The following is a 14,431-nucleotide window of genomic DNA, read 5'->3' as shown; positions in this document are numbered from 1 at the left end:
ATATGGATGATGGATTTGTTCTCAGGTGTTTTATCCTCATGGCTTCATTTTGTGATTATCAGAATCAAAAGTGTGTGTTCTATTTCCTATGTTCTATTTCATGGGTAGAATCTGGGAGCCGGATTCGGCCCAATCGCCTTCTAAATCCGACCCGTGGACGGTCCGGGAATCAGCGTGTTTTTACATGAGTAGAATGTGTGCATTTAAAATGCATCTCTGGGTTATTTGTGGGGCATAGGAATTCATTCATTTTTTTTCCTCGAAAATATAGTCTGGCCTCCCCACAAGGTCTGAGGGACAGTGGACCGGCCCCCTGCTGAAAAAGTTTGCTGACCCCTGTTCTATTTAACCCCAAGCTGCATCTCAGCTGTTTTACATTGCCTTGCCTGAGATCACTAAGAGGCTCGGTTTTTAGCTGCAGATTTATGATTTGATACCATCAGAAATTCAGCAAAAAAAAAAGTGAAATTGCAAATGACAAAATGAAGTTAATGTTCAGGCTGTGTAATGTGCAGTGTTCCAGTGGCTGGAAATGTGGGGATACTGCATAAAAGACACACCTGGAGAAGAATTGACAATAAAATACTGGGAACCCAAGGCAATAATACAGAGTAATTTGATGAGTATAAACACACACACACCAAGAATCTATATATGGCCAGAGGTGCCCAAACTTTTTTCAAAGAGGGCCAGATTTGATGAAGTGAACATGCGTGAGGGCCGACTAAAATTGTTGACCTTTTTTAAGGATTGAAGTTGTTGACCTTTTTTTTACAATTAGGCCTCCAAAACGGACGGGACCTGCCTGATATATGGCCCATTCACTTCACTAGTGCAATTTGGGGATCTATGTTTTAAATTCTCAAGTGGTTTTTTTTAAATTTATAAATGGTAATTTAAATTTATAAATGGTAATTAATTGCTATGTAGTGGCTCTAAAATGATTGAAAACAGAGGTAGATATATATAAGACAATAAGGAGGAAGTGATATCAGAACATCCAGGAACAGGACAAAGGAGGTAGGCTCCATCAGTGATCTACTAAATCAATTTCAGGCCTCCATCCAGGCATTTAAACACGCACACATTTCTCTAGTCCAGGAAAGCAAGCAATAATGGAAGATTTCTCATTCCTTTTCTGAGCAGGCTTACATGCATGGTTCATTCCTTTCATTTGGCTTGGTGGATTACAAATTGAGCAGATCTGAAATAAATCAAGGGCCAATCCGCACACAAGATTAATACCCCACGTGGAAATCATTTCTATGATAATAAAAACAATAATAATTAAAAATCCAGCACCATCATGTATGCAAGTAGCAATTTCACCATACTCCAGGAAATCCTAGCTGTCGGTGGGCTCTCCCACAGTCTCTGCATGCTGCAAATGGGATTTTGATGGTGGCATACCTGAAGGAAGATGGAATCTCCTACAGTGATACTGGAGCACATGGCAGGTGTTCCCATAAATTGCTTCTCTCCAGCACCGCAATTTCACAATTCTGTGAGTCAGCTGGAACACTCATAACTTCCTTCTGTGCCACAGTATTAAATTGTCAGGCAGTCTACTTCATTATTCTGAATTTCCTTCAGAATTCTGAATAGTCATTAGGATGAAACTTATGGCACATTTAGCTGCATATCCTAACTAGGAAATTTAAGTAGTGTTTTCATTCATTTTGAGCAGTAGTATTATATTCTGTATATCCTAATTGTCTCTTTATGTGCACGGTATATTAGCACCCTGCTGGTTTTTGTTGCTTTTTGATAGGTTCACTCATGGAAGATTCCATTAAACAAAGAAAGGTTGTTCCTTCCACAAATGAATCAATGATTCTATTTTATATATCTGGGGAGGGGGGATTTATAATTGAAATATAGCTTTTGAGACAGAAAATATCCATGTTATCTCATCTGAATGCTGAATAATTTAAAGAAGTGTTCTATATTAAATATTTAATCTAGTCTAAATTATATCTTACTAATGCCAATCAATTAAATCCACACATTTTGCAGGACCACTTTTATTAAACCAAATTAAATATTGAACCGGATTTAATAATTAAACTAGATAGCTTATTGGATCAATTTAACACATAAGAAATTCAATTTGTATACAAATACTTGAAGAACAAACTTCATACTGCTTAGCAAAATAAAAACAAAAAACCTATAGCAGTTGATTAGAATTATTTTAATTTGAGCATTAAAATAAAATAAAATTCCCAGGTTGAAATCTATTTGCAAACATCCACCCCATTCCTGAAGCTAAATGCAATTCTCTAATGCGTTTGTGAGGTTCTCTTATCCACAAAAGTTTGCAGTTGTTTTCTGTGGAAATCCAATCCATGCGATTACAAAGGAATATTTCAACAAGTTGTGCTTGTACCTGGTGTAGCCCCAGGAAAGCCAAAGAATTTTTTGAAATGCTTTATTAACTTTTCCAACACAAAATATTATTAAAACCGTAATAACAGAAACTGCAATAGGATGAAGAAAAATTGTTTCACTGTACAAAATAACGATAATCAGGGTTATTTTATGGTGGTGGTGATAAACTGAGAATTAAGCAGAATAAGCATAAATCTAGTTTCAGACCAAATTGTTTATATTTCCATGTTGATTAGGTATCTCCCAATGTAGCTCTGGATTTTTATATCTTTTCAGGGTTGATTGCAGACATTTCGGTCCAAGCTCTTTACTCGGCCACTATATACCATGTTACATAAGATATGTGTCACTGACTAAAAACCCAACAAAGGTTATTGGTATTTCTTTGTTCAGTTATTAAAATATTTCTAAACTCATTTCCCCCAACGATTCAAAGTAGTTTATATTTCAGAAATAAAATGCAATATTAAATACAAGCTAACAGCCACAAAAATAACATGAGAAATACAAAATTTGAACAGCCATAAAAAAATTTTTTCCAGTCTAACAGAAGAGGTCTGTTTAACATACACGGAGAGACATCTGCATTTCAAAATGATTGAGTAGCCAGAATGATTGATGGTCCACTATCTATTTACAGTAGTTAAAATCCCTTCTTGTTACCACACAAATTTGCACAAAACAGAACCCAAATACATTCTATTTCAGGAAGACAAAAGAAACCTACTTCTGTGCACTTATCAGAGCAAAAGTATAAAAAAATAGGGTGATGTTAACTGCCTATTCCATAGACAGTTAACATCAGTAATGCAAACCAAATAATGGTTCTAATTCTAAGCAATGACTTTTGGGAGGTGGGGGAAGATAATAATGCTTTCACCTTCGTTAACATATCCCAAATATTAAGCACAGGATTCCTTTAAAAAAAACACCACTTTAGATGCCACAATTTTGTCCATTATAACTATGTTCTGGGAAACCTGCCAGAAAGCATAATTTTTCTCAAATTATATATTATGGTTGGCCATAATTTAATTATTGATTCATCCTTCTTTTAAACTCTCCTCCAGATTTCTTTCTCTAAGCCCTAGCAGACTGTGATTATGACTCCTTTCATTCTTTGCAAATGCAACTTTAATATGTTTTGGGTCATGCAGCCCACTTTTAAATATGATTAGCTTTACCCCAGTGGTTTTTCCTTACAATTTGAATCCCACGCAACTGAAGGACACATCTGTGATTTGGTGTGGAGACCCAGTTCTAGTCCCTTTAATCAAATGGTCAAAACTAATCAGCGGTATTAGGAAACACATCTCCACAGACTTCCAGCTCCCCCTCTTTAAGCAGACGGCATAAGGCACCTTCATAGGAGATAGTAATAATAGCCACATTCATGGGTGTAGACAGGGGGGGCAGGAGGGGGCAGCTGCCCCCCCTAGAAGCAAAAAATTATTGTATTTTACAGACCATAACCAATACTTTGCCCCTCCAAAAACTGAAGTGGAAAGGGCTTTGCTTTAGCAAGAGCAGCTCTCCACTTGCTGGGGGCGGGAACACAGCTGTAACAAAAACACATCAAATAAATAAAGCAAAGTGGCTACCAGTACTTAAGCAGTTAAGACAATGGAGCAGAATATCCCTTCAGGCAAGGTCCACCCTATTCACCCTATTGTTATTCAGTGGGAGTTGTTCATGGGCATTCAGGGATCGCATTAACAGTTCTATTGGCGATTTAATGAGGGTGCAGAGGATTCAATTTGACTAAGGTGGCCCTGCAAGGCTAAAAGGAAGTGAATAAGAAGGGGGGGCTGTAGCTTTGATAGACACAGTGATGTTTATAAAAAGCAGTGGTGTTCCAGTCTGCCCCTCCTCCTGCATCTGTATACTGTAAATCAGGGGTGGCCACCTCCCAAGAGACTCTGATCTACTCACAGAGTTAAAAACTGGGAGTGATCTAGCCCCTTTTGGGGGGTTCAGGTCAAAGCTGTTGAGTTTTTTTAAGGAAGGGAAGCCCTGTTTTGGGGGGTTTAGGTCAAACTTGTTGAGCTTCTTTTAGGAGGGAGGGAGGCCCATTTTTGTTTAGGGCTTCAGGTCATAGTTCAGCTTTTTTAGGGAGGAGGAAAAATTTGGGTGAGCTTTTTTTAGGGGTGCCAGTGATCTAGCAGTGATCTACCACAGACATCCAGTGATCTACTGGTAGATCACAATCTACCTGTTGGGCGTGCCTGCTGTAAATCAAGCAGAGAGAAAGCTGCTTACAAGGCTCCTGTACAGGTGTACCGGTATCTTCCTCTTGCTGCAGAGTTCTAGCATCACAGCGTCACCCAGAGGCACCCACAAATGTGAGTTATCCCTCTCTCTATTTCTTCCTTCCTTTCCTCCCTCTTCCATCCTCAATAAAATACTGGGGGGGGGCAGATAAGCCCCACATAGAAAGCCCATCAACATGGGGGGGAGGACTCTTTAAAATACAGTATTTACCAGTAATTTCTTTTTGGGGGGGAGGCACCTAGGCCTCTAGGAGTTGGCTGCTATGCCTAGAACAATTCAAGAAAGCAGAATCATGCATATGCTATGGTAATATATCAATAGAATCATGGAATTGTAGTCGGAAGGGACCACAAGGGTCATCTAGTCCAACCCCCTGCAATGCAGGAATTTTTCCCCAATGTGGGGCTTGAACCCACAACATGGTTGAAATATTATGCTGATATGCAGCAATGCCTCGGAGCCATCGAGACTGCGGCCCTGTCTTGCCTCGCCCTCGCCTGCCCTGCCACCCCCTCTCCCCTGCCCGACCCTCCCATCCTCTTGCTGCAGAGTTCCAGCTTCACAGCATCACTCAGAGGCACCCACAAATATGAGGCATCCCTCTCTCTATTATTCCTTCCTTCCCTCCCTCTTCCATCCTTAATAAAATACTGGGGGGGGCAGATAAGCCCCACATAGAAAGCCCATCAAAATGGGGGGGTGACTCTTTCAAATACGGTAATTACCAGTAATTGGGGGGGGGGGAGAGGCACCTAGGCCTCTAGGATTTGGCTGCTATGCCTAGGAGTAGGACAATTCAAGAAAGCAGAATGATGCATATGCTATGGTAATATATCAATGGAATCATAGAATTGTAGTCGGAAGGGACCACAAGGGTCATCTAGTCCAACCCCCTGCAATGCAGGATTTTTCCCCCAAGGTGGGGCTTGAACCCACAACATGGTTGAAATATTATGCTGATATGCAGCAACGCCTCGGAGCCGTCGTGACTGCGGCCGTGCCTTGCCTTGCCCTCGCCCACCCTGTCACCCCCTCTTGCCTGCCCGACCCTCCCGTCCTCTCCAGCCAAGCAGGGTAGCCGCCGCCGTTGCCAGCCCCAGAAGCACAAGGTGGCCGCTGCCGCCACCACGATGTCGTCAGGCCAGCTGGCCCTGTAGCCCCGCCCACGTTCCCACTTTGTGGCCCCGCCCCTGAATGATCATGGCTTGCCCCCCCCCTAGTTTTGATCCTGGCTACGCCCTTGGCCACATTTGGATTCACAAGAATAATGCACCATCACTACTGACAGTTTTCACTGAGCAGTGAGCCTAAAAACCTCTGCATATTTTATTAAAAATATAGCAAGGAAAGAAAGTACTTTGCAAAGACAGGAAGTGTGGATCACTGCCCATTTTGAAAAGGTACAGACAGAGGAACAAGGTTTGCCAGTTTGTTTGTTTGTTTCAAAAAGCAATATCCAAGTCCCTCCATACTCTGCATGATTCTCAATTATATATACAAATCATATACAAATATATAATTCTTTCTCTATTCCCATTCATAGGAACACGGGGAACTGTTTTCTACAGTATTGTGTCCAACCAGTGGTCCATATAGCTCTGCATCACCCCCATGGGCTCTCAGTAGCTTTCCCGGGTTTCAAGCATAGGATGTTTCCAGTCCCACCAGGAAATATCAGGGGTTGAACCTGCAAAAGCAGATGATGTAATGGTCAACAATCCCAATCTGAGCAGGACATCCCAGAATTACAAAAGCCACCCCAGCTTCTGATTGGATCCAGGGATGTCCCATTCTGGCTTCCATGAGAGTGCAGCCCCAAAATTTTCCTGCTTTGGGGGGGCATGCTCTCGTACGAATCACGTGGCTCCCACAAGACACATTTTTGGGGGGCATTGCTCTCGTGGGTCCTCCACGGCATAATGAAGGCTATAATATGATCCCCCACTGAGCGACAGCCATTCCCTTCTCTTGCAGGAAGCTGCAGCTCTATACCCATTTTCTCCACAGAACCCAATACATGCATGCAAAGGACTGCAATTAAAATATTTCCATTTTCAAATTAACAGACTTTCCCAGTGTCACTCACTGCTGAATGGAGAGATTGCAGTGAGACATAGGAATTGCAAGACTCTCTAACATATGAAAGGCCCAGGACATTTGAAATATTAAATATTAAAAGCTGATCTTAAATTCTGTTCAGACTGCCAGTGTACACCAACGCAGACTCTGTAGAGCTTGTATCAAGTGCTGTCAGATATTGCCCCCCCCCCCGGGCAAAAGACCACATTTGGCTTCATCTCTGAAACACAATTAGGTGCAGAGCTACAAAGGACTCCCTAAGAAAGCAGTTTATGTTGTCAATCACATTATATGCCGCTGCCGCTGTCACTTAACTGATACAGCTACAGAATTACTAGAATCAGAATCTGAATTAAATATTCGTTCCATCAGAATAGGGAAGATGAACAAGGAGAATAACCTCTGGTTTTCCATCTAATGGCTTTTTGCCACTTCTATCACTTTGGGGGGGGATTGCAGGAGGAACAACTACAACTGATATTTTATATAAAACCAAATGGAGCTCTTCATCAAAAATATTGCTGTGTGGAGTGCTTTTGCAGGATTCCATCCCGTTCCCCAGTCTATTTTATTTTTATTCAGTCAGCTTTATCTCCAAAACCCCTTGGAACAACTTGGCATTTGAATCGTGTTTATTAACAGGCATATGGTCATAAAAGAAAACTCACTCCAGTTGGTAAAGCCTGAAGGTAAGCCCAAAAATAATTTGATTGTTTGTAAATCATTGTCACTTGAATATTTTCTCAATATAGCTTAATTATAATTCAACACACTGTCAAATGTTGATTGGGGGAGACTCCATTGTAATGTGCTTCCTGGGGAAAAGGAAACTGAGATCTCTTAGCTAGAGCTGCTCTTTATTATTTATGTATAATTCTTCTGCACAACTGAACATCTGCTAATAAATTTGATTCAAATTTCCATTATAGCTTTCACCTTCATCATTCAATCCCTGCATGTGTTCTTGCATCAGATGAGAATTCATGTTATTTACTTATCGCTGACGATTCCTGATCCCATTAACAATTTAGCCCTGATAGTTTTCTGCTATGTTTAAAAATGTTTAGGGCAAACAAATCCCAGTTTAACTTGTAAGAAGGACTTCGAGAGCAGTCCTGGGAGCTAATTGACAGGTGGTCACCTTGGAATTATGCTGCAACTATACCACGAAACGTTTATTAGGAGCTATGGATACAGAAGGTGATCAAGAGCATCAAAAAGCTATTACTTTGGCTTCTGGGTTTTGTCAGTCTTCTGTTCCTTTGTGCTTCCGCATTTGTAGATAAGCTTAAAAATCCAGATCAAATGTAAAACTTCCTTTGAACACTCTCAGATCTGTTGTATTGATTTGGTATTCTGCTTTATTCCCACATGATGCAGTTGTTCCACAAATGTTCGGAACGCAAGACCAGGGGGCAAACTACCAAGTCATGCCTAGAATTTTTCATTTAGTGCAACCACTGATAATGATGACTTAACTCTCTCTGCATATAGCGTAAAGTTAGAGGGCAACTGAAAACAGACAGGGGGAGTGAGTGACTTTGTGAGTGAGTGAGTGAGTGAGTGAGTGAGTGAGACAGCTTGCAAAGGTGGTTTATTATATATGAATAGCAATAGGTGGTCTGTAGGCAACAAAGAGTCAGACACGACTAAACAACAAAACAACAACAACAGGCAACAAAAATGGTGGGAACTTCAAGCATCAGGGACGTACTAGTAGGCAGAGATTTGCAGAAGTATTTTTAAGGGTGAAAAAACCCTGAGTGCGGCAAATTCTAAAATTATCCACTGAATTTCTATATATGTATTAGAAACTAATCAAATTGCCTTAAATAGCAATAGGTCCCATTGAACTCAACTGGAAAGTGATGGGAAAACAATGGAAATATTAAATTAGTGATATGATGTGCATTTCATTATTCCTAATTCTTTGAAATATTCAGGAAATCCCATCTCCTTATAATAAATTTGTTACAAATACGCATAACATGCACAAAAGAAAAAGAGACAAATCTAGCAATATGGAGAATGTGCATACAAGATAAGGAACAAATATTGAAATGTTGGCTTGTTGACTCTTGCGTGCATCACTTCCAATGTCTGTCCCCTGAATCTGCTTCACACATTGCCATTTTAAACATTTTTGCTTTAGAATCCTAGGGTTGGAAGGGACCTGAGAGTCATTTAGTCCAATCTCCTGCTATGCAGGAATCCATGATGCCCAGCATGTTTGGAATTATCCCCCCAACTCTTATTTTCACAAACATTGTTGTTTAGTATTTCTCTTACTGTATGAGAATCCGCAACAACAACTGTGGAACAACCCCCCTTTTTTGTCTGGATGGGCCTTTGGTCTGATCCAGCAACACACTTCTTAACATTTTCATGTTCTTAAATAGGACTCATGCCAATGCCCAAGCAGTTGAGTGTCTAGCCTTTCATGACCAACGGTTGGCAAAACTTAAAACCAAGATTAACAGAGTGCAATCAGCCCCATTGTTGATCTCCAAGAGAAGACTGGTATCAAGAGTAAAGCATGAGGTGGGTGCATGAAAGCAATTCTAGCTGTCAGAAAGTTGAGATTGGCCGCTTAGCTGAGACTATGTGATCTTGTCTGCTTAGTATGACTCTTTGCTTTGTTCTAAAGGGGAATATAAGTTCGCACATGCAAACATTTATTTATTCTGCCTATTTATTCTCCACATGAACTACCACTTTCCTACAGAAGTGGTATTAAACTTATTTTCATGGGATGACTTGACCCCTAAGCTCTTTAAATCTTCAAAAATAACTTGTTTTAAAGTCTAAAATAATTCAAGATTATACTCAGTACCCCTGGTTTTCCTTTACATAATAGTTATATAATGTCAAAGTACCTTCTTTAATAACAGCAATCCTAATTGGAAATTAAAATAACAGGAGTTTGGCTATTTAAATTGGAATCTGTTTAGACCTCACTTGGAGTCCCTGGAATTCCTGCCAATAGGAGTGTGGACTGTACACCTTGGGTAACATATGGCTGCCAGTGTTCTGTTAATATTGCTGGCACCATTACACGGGAAGACTGAATTGTGGGGGGGGTTTTTCTAGAGCATTTTCCATAATGTGTAATTTAAACAAAGGATTTCTCTCTCTTTTTATACCATGCTGTGCCTTTCTAGTGTTTAAACACTTCCCACTGTTAGGAAAACCTGCAAATTAGGAATTAACAAAATTAACCAGTGCAATTTAGACATCAGCTTAATCAGCCTTGATGTGCTTCCTGAGATGGCTGCAGAACAGCGATTGCCTGAAAATGCATTCTAATGGGTTTGGTTGAATATTTGGACTACGTTACAGAAAATAACAACTCACTAACATGCACAGCTGAGACCACATCACACAAATATATAGCTTTTTCCATTTAGCTTGGATCCCACCCCCTTCTGGGGTTTTGCAGTATGGGCTGTACTTTTGCAAAGTTAAGGTGGTGTGAACAGGGTTAAAAAAGAGCTGGTATGAGAGCTTTCTAGATATGGAAGGTAATATTTTATGTCTCATCCCTTGTTAGACAAGGCAACGAATTATAAGCCTCTGAACAACTTATTACTTTCTGTGCACCTCGTCTTCTCTGGTATTTCTCTTGTCTGATAGTAACTTTCCATTCACGTGTCAGATCTAACTATGGCTGATGAGTTGATGTTGACAGTATGTACAGACTAAGGGCCAAAATATAACTTTGCTAGATCTGAGCATGCAGTGACCATATCTACTGTTCCCTTAGGACCTGGAGTGTGTGATTTTTATTGGGAAGACAGAGAACAGGGAAAGGGAGTCCTATCTTTTTCACCCCCAGTGTGACTGGAATGAACACTCTGCCACTAGGAGCCTGGGGAGGTGGAATCCCAATTATCAACACCTGGGGCGTGTGTGTTCTGATGCACTGGAGGGGGAAGAGATAATCCTGTGTTATTTTCCCCAAAAGGATCACACACACACACACACACACACACACACACACACACACACACTTGCAGTCAAATAAGAAAAAATAACAGATCTGTAGCTGTATGCTACGCACTATTTGTGTGTTTCCTTTTTTAACCACTTCAAACAATGTTTTTTTCCATTGGAATTGTAAAGTTCATGAGCAGCTGATGTAAGTTAATTTTAAAATCCTGCTATTATTTTTCTACCACTGAAGACTGATTCATCCAGATAAGTCTTCTTGGTTATTGATTTTTATTAATTCATAGGCTGGTATTCAGGTTCTAGAGAGCTGACCCTTGTGTTGCCTCCTCTTTAGTCCTGAGAGAAACTGAAAGCAGAACTGGCTACCAACCAGGATGGGTTTAAAACAAGATTAAACATGGAGTACAAGGCTGCTAGCCATGATTGCTATGTTTTACCTCCTCTCTTGGATGCAGCATCTCTGAATGCCAGTTGCTGGGAACCGCAAAGGGGATGAATTCTACTCAGGTTGTGCTTTGGGGCTTTCCAAAGGCATTTGGTTGGCGCCATGAGAACAGGATGCTAGACTAAATGGGCCAATGGTCTGATCCAGCAGACAGTTCCAATGTTATTAAACCTTATTCCCAACAAATGTTCCAGCTCTGAGGTGGGGATGAATGAGGATTGAAGAATTTCCTTACCCCTGTCACGTACACACAGGTAAAGGCAGGAATGAGGTAGGGGAAGTTCTACTGTCAGTTTTCTTAACGGTGAACAAGAATGGTCAACATCGTGTTCATCTCTAACAAAAAAGAATAGTGGGAAACAATGATTTACTTGTGAGTGATTGTGCTTAAGAATGTGACTACTAGACTAGAACGATCCAGTAGGCATGCACTGCCACATTCTTGTAAACGCAAGATGTGCATCGCTGCTGATCATCTTCTTTATCCTAGCACAAACTCAGGATCGCCTCCTGGCATCTCCCAGGCTAGAAATCTATGATGGGTACACTATAAGGCTGAAGAAGACAAGTGCTTGAACACACTTGTTGATATTCAACATATCTTGGAAAAGGTTCAAAAAAGCAATTTTACACATGAAGCAGGAGGGAAGGCTGCTGGTCGCCTTGGACAAATGATAATTTTTGCTTTCCTTGTGTTGGGGGAGTATTGCAAACACACAGGAAACTTGAGAGTCTTTGATGGGAGTTGGCCCTATCTCTTTTACCTTTCCCACATCTCACAGAAAACTTTTTTACAAGCAGCCTGCCTGAACACTTCTTCCAGCATTTGCCCATAAAACTTCATTACATTTATTAAATATGCAATGGAACATTTACAACAGCTATACTCTGCGAAGCATTTCTTTGAATAATTAAAATTAAACTCCTACTTCTCTTGTCAAGCACGTGATCAACGTGTATGTATGATACATTGTCCATCTATTCTCCTTGCTCTCTTAGCCGCTGGTTTCTGAAATCAAGACTGTGCTGTACAAATGTAGCACATTTGTGCAATTTCAACACAACAGTTTACTACCGTTTTCCTCATTAGTGGTGCTTTAGCTTTTTTATATATATTCAGTAGTGTTCAGTGGGGATCCTGAGGCAAGTAGACATGTAGCATGTTTTCAGTACACTTCCAGATATCAAGATAGTTCCCTTGCTGCTGATTTGACATTTTGTGAAACCATAGGTAGAAACTCATTCTCACATCATGATTCCTGGAGGAAAAACACTTGCAAGATGCCATTATATTCACAGGGTCGTCTTTAGGCGGTGAAAGGAGAGCTTCTCTTGCACCCCCACCCCACCGCACCAGAGAAGAAGAAATCTGTCCAATGCGAAATTTTCCCTCTTCAGTACCAGGACTGCACTGTATGTGTGAGAGAACTGCCTAAGGCCAGCTCTACTAGCTGCTCTGCATCTGTTCAGAGAAATCAAGTGCCGGTTCACCCATTCAAGCACCACATTTCAATTTCTCACTGTATCATTACCCCAACTATTCAGCCCCCCTTGACTTATTTTCTTTCTTGGTGTGTGCTATCTGGAGAGGAGGCGTGTACACAGGAAGGCCCTTAAAGCACTATATAGAATTAAAAATGCACATTCACTCAAAATTAATGAGTAAGCAATACAGAAATACTACAACATGTTTATAATGACTAAAACAAACTGTTATTTTCCTTTTTCTGCCTTATAGACTCTACCAATCCAATAAGTCAACCATTTACAGAGCACAGTAAAATTAATTCTGAAGTAAGAATTCTATGGATCTTTATAGCTTTCTAAAATCATTCTTCTACTACTTATTCTTTCAACCCTGCTCCCGGTTTTTCTGCCTCTTTCTAATTTTTCTTTACTTATTCCATTTTTTTTCACCCATTGCAGGTCCAGCATTAAGTTTCCTTTACAGCTGTCAGGAAGTTCAAATTGCTTCTGTGAAATTATTACTCCCACACTCAAGATGCTTCCGGATACATCATTGTGATTCAAGACGGTAGCACCTTAAAGAACTCTAGGAGACTGGCAGATTCATAGGATAATCAGACTCCCTGGCCTTGTTTTCTTTCCCACTGCCTTCTATTTCCTTCGGATTTCATCGATGTGAGTTGAAAACTCTAATGCATTCGGTTTTCTTTTAAAAATATATATCAGAAATTACAAGAGTCCTGGGAAAGTAGGGCTTGTGTAAGAGACATTGCTAATGCCAATTCTGTGATTATAGGAAGTGAACAATAAACAAGAGAAAACAGTATGCACTGAACTTCTTATTTTACGTTTATTTTACTATGCAAAGCACAAATAAGCAAATATATATAAGTTCCTAGTGCTGTTGAGGAATTACAGAATTTGAATATGAATAGCAGGTATGTGTATGAACTGATTAAGAAAAAAAATAAAATGTAGAAAAGAAATAGATGTCATGAAAGGGGTGTCAGGGAGGAGGAGAGCCAGCAGGACTGGGACTGCCCAGCTGCTGGGAAGCAGGGGCAACCTCTGACTCCTCTCTGTCTGAGTCTGTGCTCACACTGAGACTCTCACCACCCAGCCCTGTCCTGGAAATGGCCTGCTTCTTCTGAACTCCCCTTGATCACCCAACCCTCCTGCATCAAGAATCCCCCAGCTTGTCCCTTCCACAAACTGGCCCCCTGTGTCACACCACCACTGTCCTGGGTCCAAGTTCGTCATCATCTGTGTCATCCCTGGGGGGCTCTTGGGTGGGCAGTGCCCACCACTCTTCCTGATCCAGCCAGTCTCTAACACAAAGTGGCATCATCTACAGTTCTACACCCTTTTTACAAATGGGAAACCTGGGTGACAAATGCTGGGAAATTATCATAAAACTTTCTTTATATGCAGTGTGGGCCCTGTTCTTCCCAAATGATGCTTCACAACAACCAATTGTGAATGTTAATAGGAACACGGCAGTCTTAGCCATTACATTCAGATGTGCATATCTGCTACGCTAAAAAAAAAACGTCTTTGGTGCCTGGTGAGTGGAGCTCAGATTCTCCTCTTGCTTTCTGTTAAGATTCTGTCATGCTGCTGCTTCTGATCAAGAAAGGCATAGCAAATTTCCATTGTCAGTTGACTCTCTTTTTAATTTCAAGCTTTAATTTACTGTCCCACCCATATTTCTTCAAAGGGCGTTGCATCAATTGCTTTGAAAGCTTCGCATTGCACCAGGCAAACTTCTCCCTAATGGTCTTGGGCTCAGTTGCCAAGTTAAGATTTCACAATGTCTAGACCTTCTTG

At 40.7% G+C, this 14,431-nt stretch overlaps 1 long non-coding RNA gene across 1 annotated transcript in view; it reads right to left on the bottom strand.

Moving 5' to 3' along the window:
* Window positions 1-1,145: 1,145 nt before the first annotated feature.
* LOC132591889 (uncharacterized) overlaps window positions 1,146-14,431 on the bottom strand; it is a 262,553-nt gene continuing 249,267 nt past the window's right edge. Inside the window, exon 6 of the long non-coding RNA XR_009557329.1 lies at window positions 1,146-1,204. This is a non-coding gene — a long non-coding RNA (uncharacterized LOC132591889). The remainder of the gene's footprint in view (window positions 1,205-14,431) is intronic.

Source organism: Zootoca vivipara, chromosome 3 (genome assembly GCF_963506605.1).
Source record: "Zootoca vivipara chromosome 3, rZooViv1.1, whole genome shotgun sequence".
Lineage (NCBI taxonomy): Eukaryota > Metazoa > Chordata > Lepidosauria > Squamata > Lacertidae > Zootoca > Zootoca vivipara.
The sequence above is the reverse complement of the archived record's forward strand: the minus strand, read 5'-3'. Positions and strand labels throughout refer to the sequence as shown.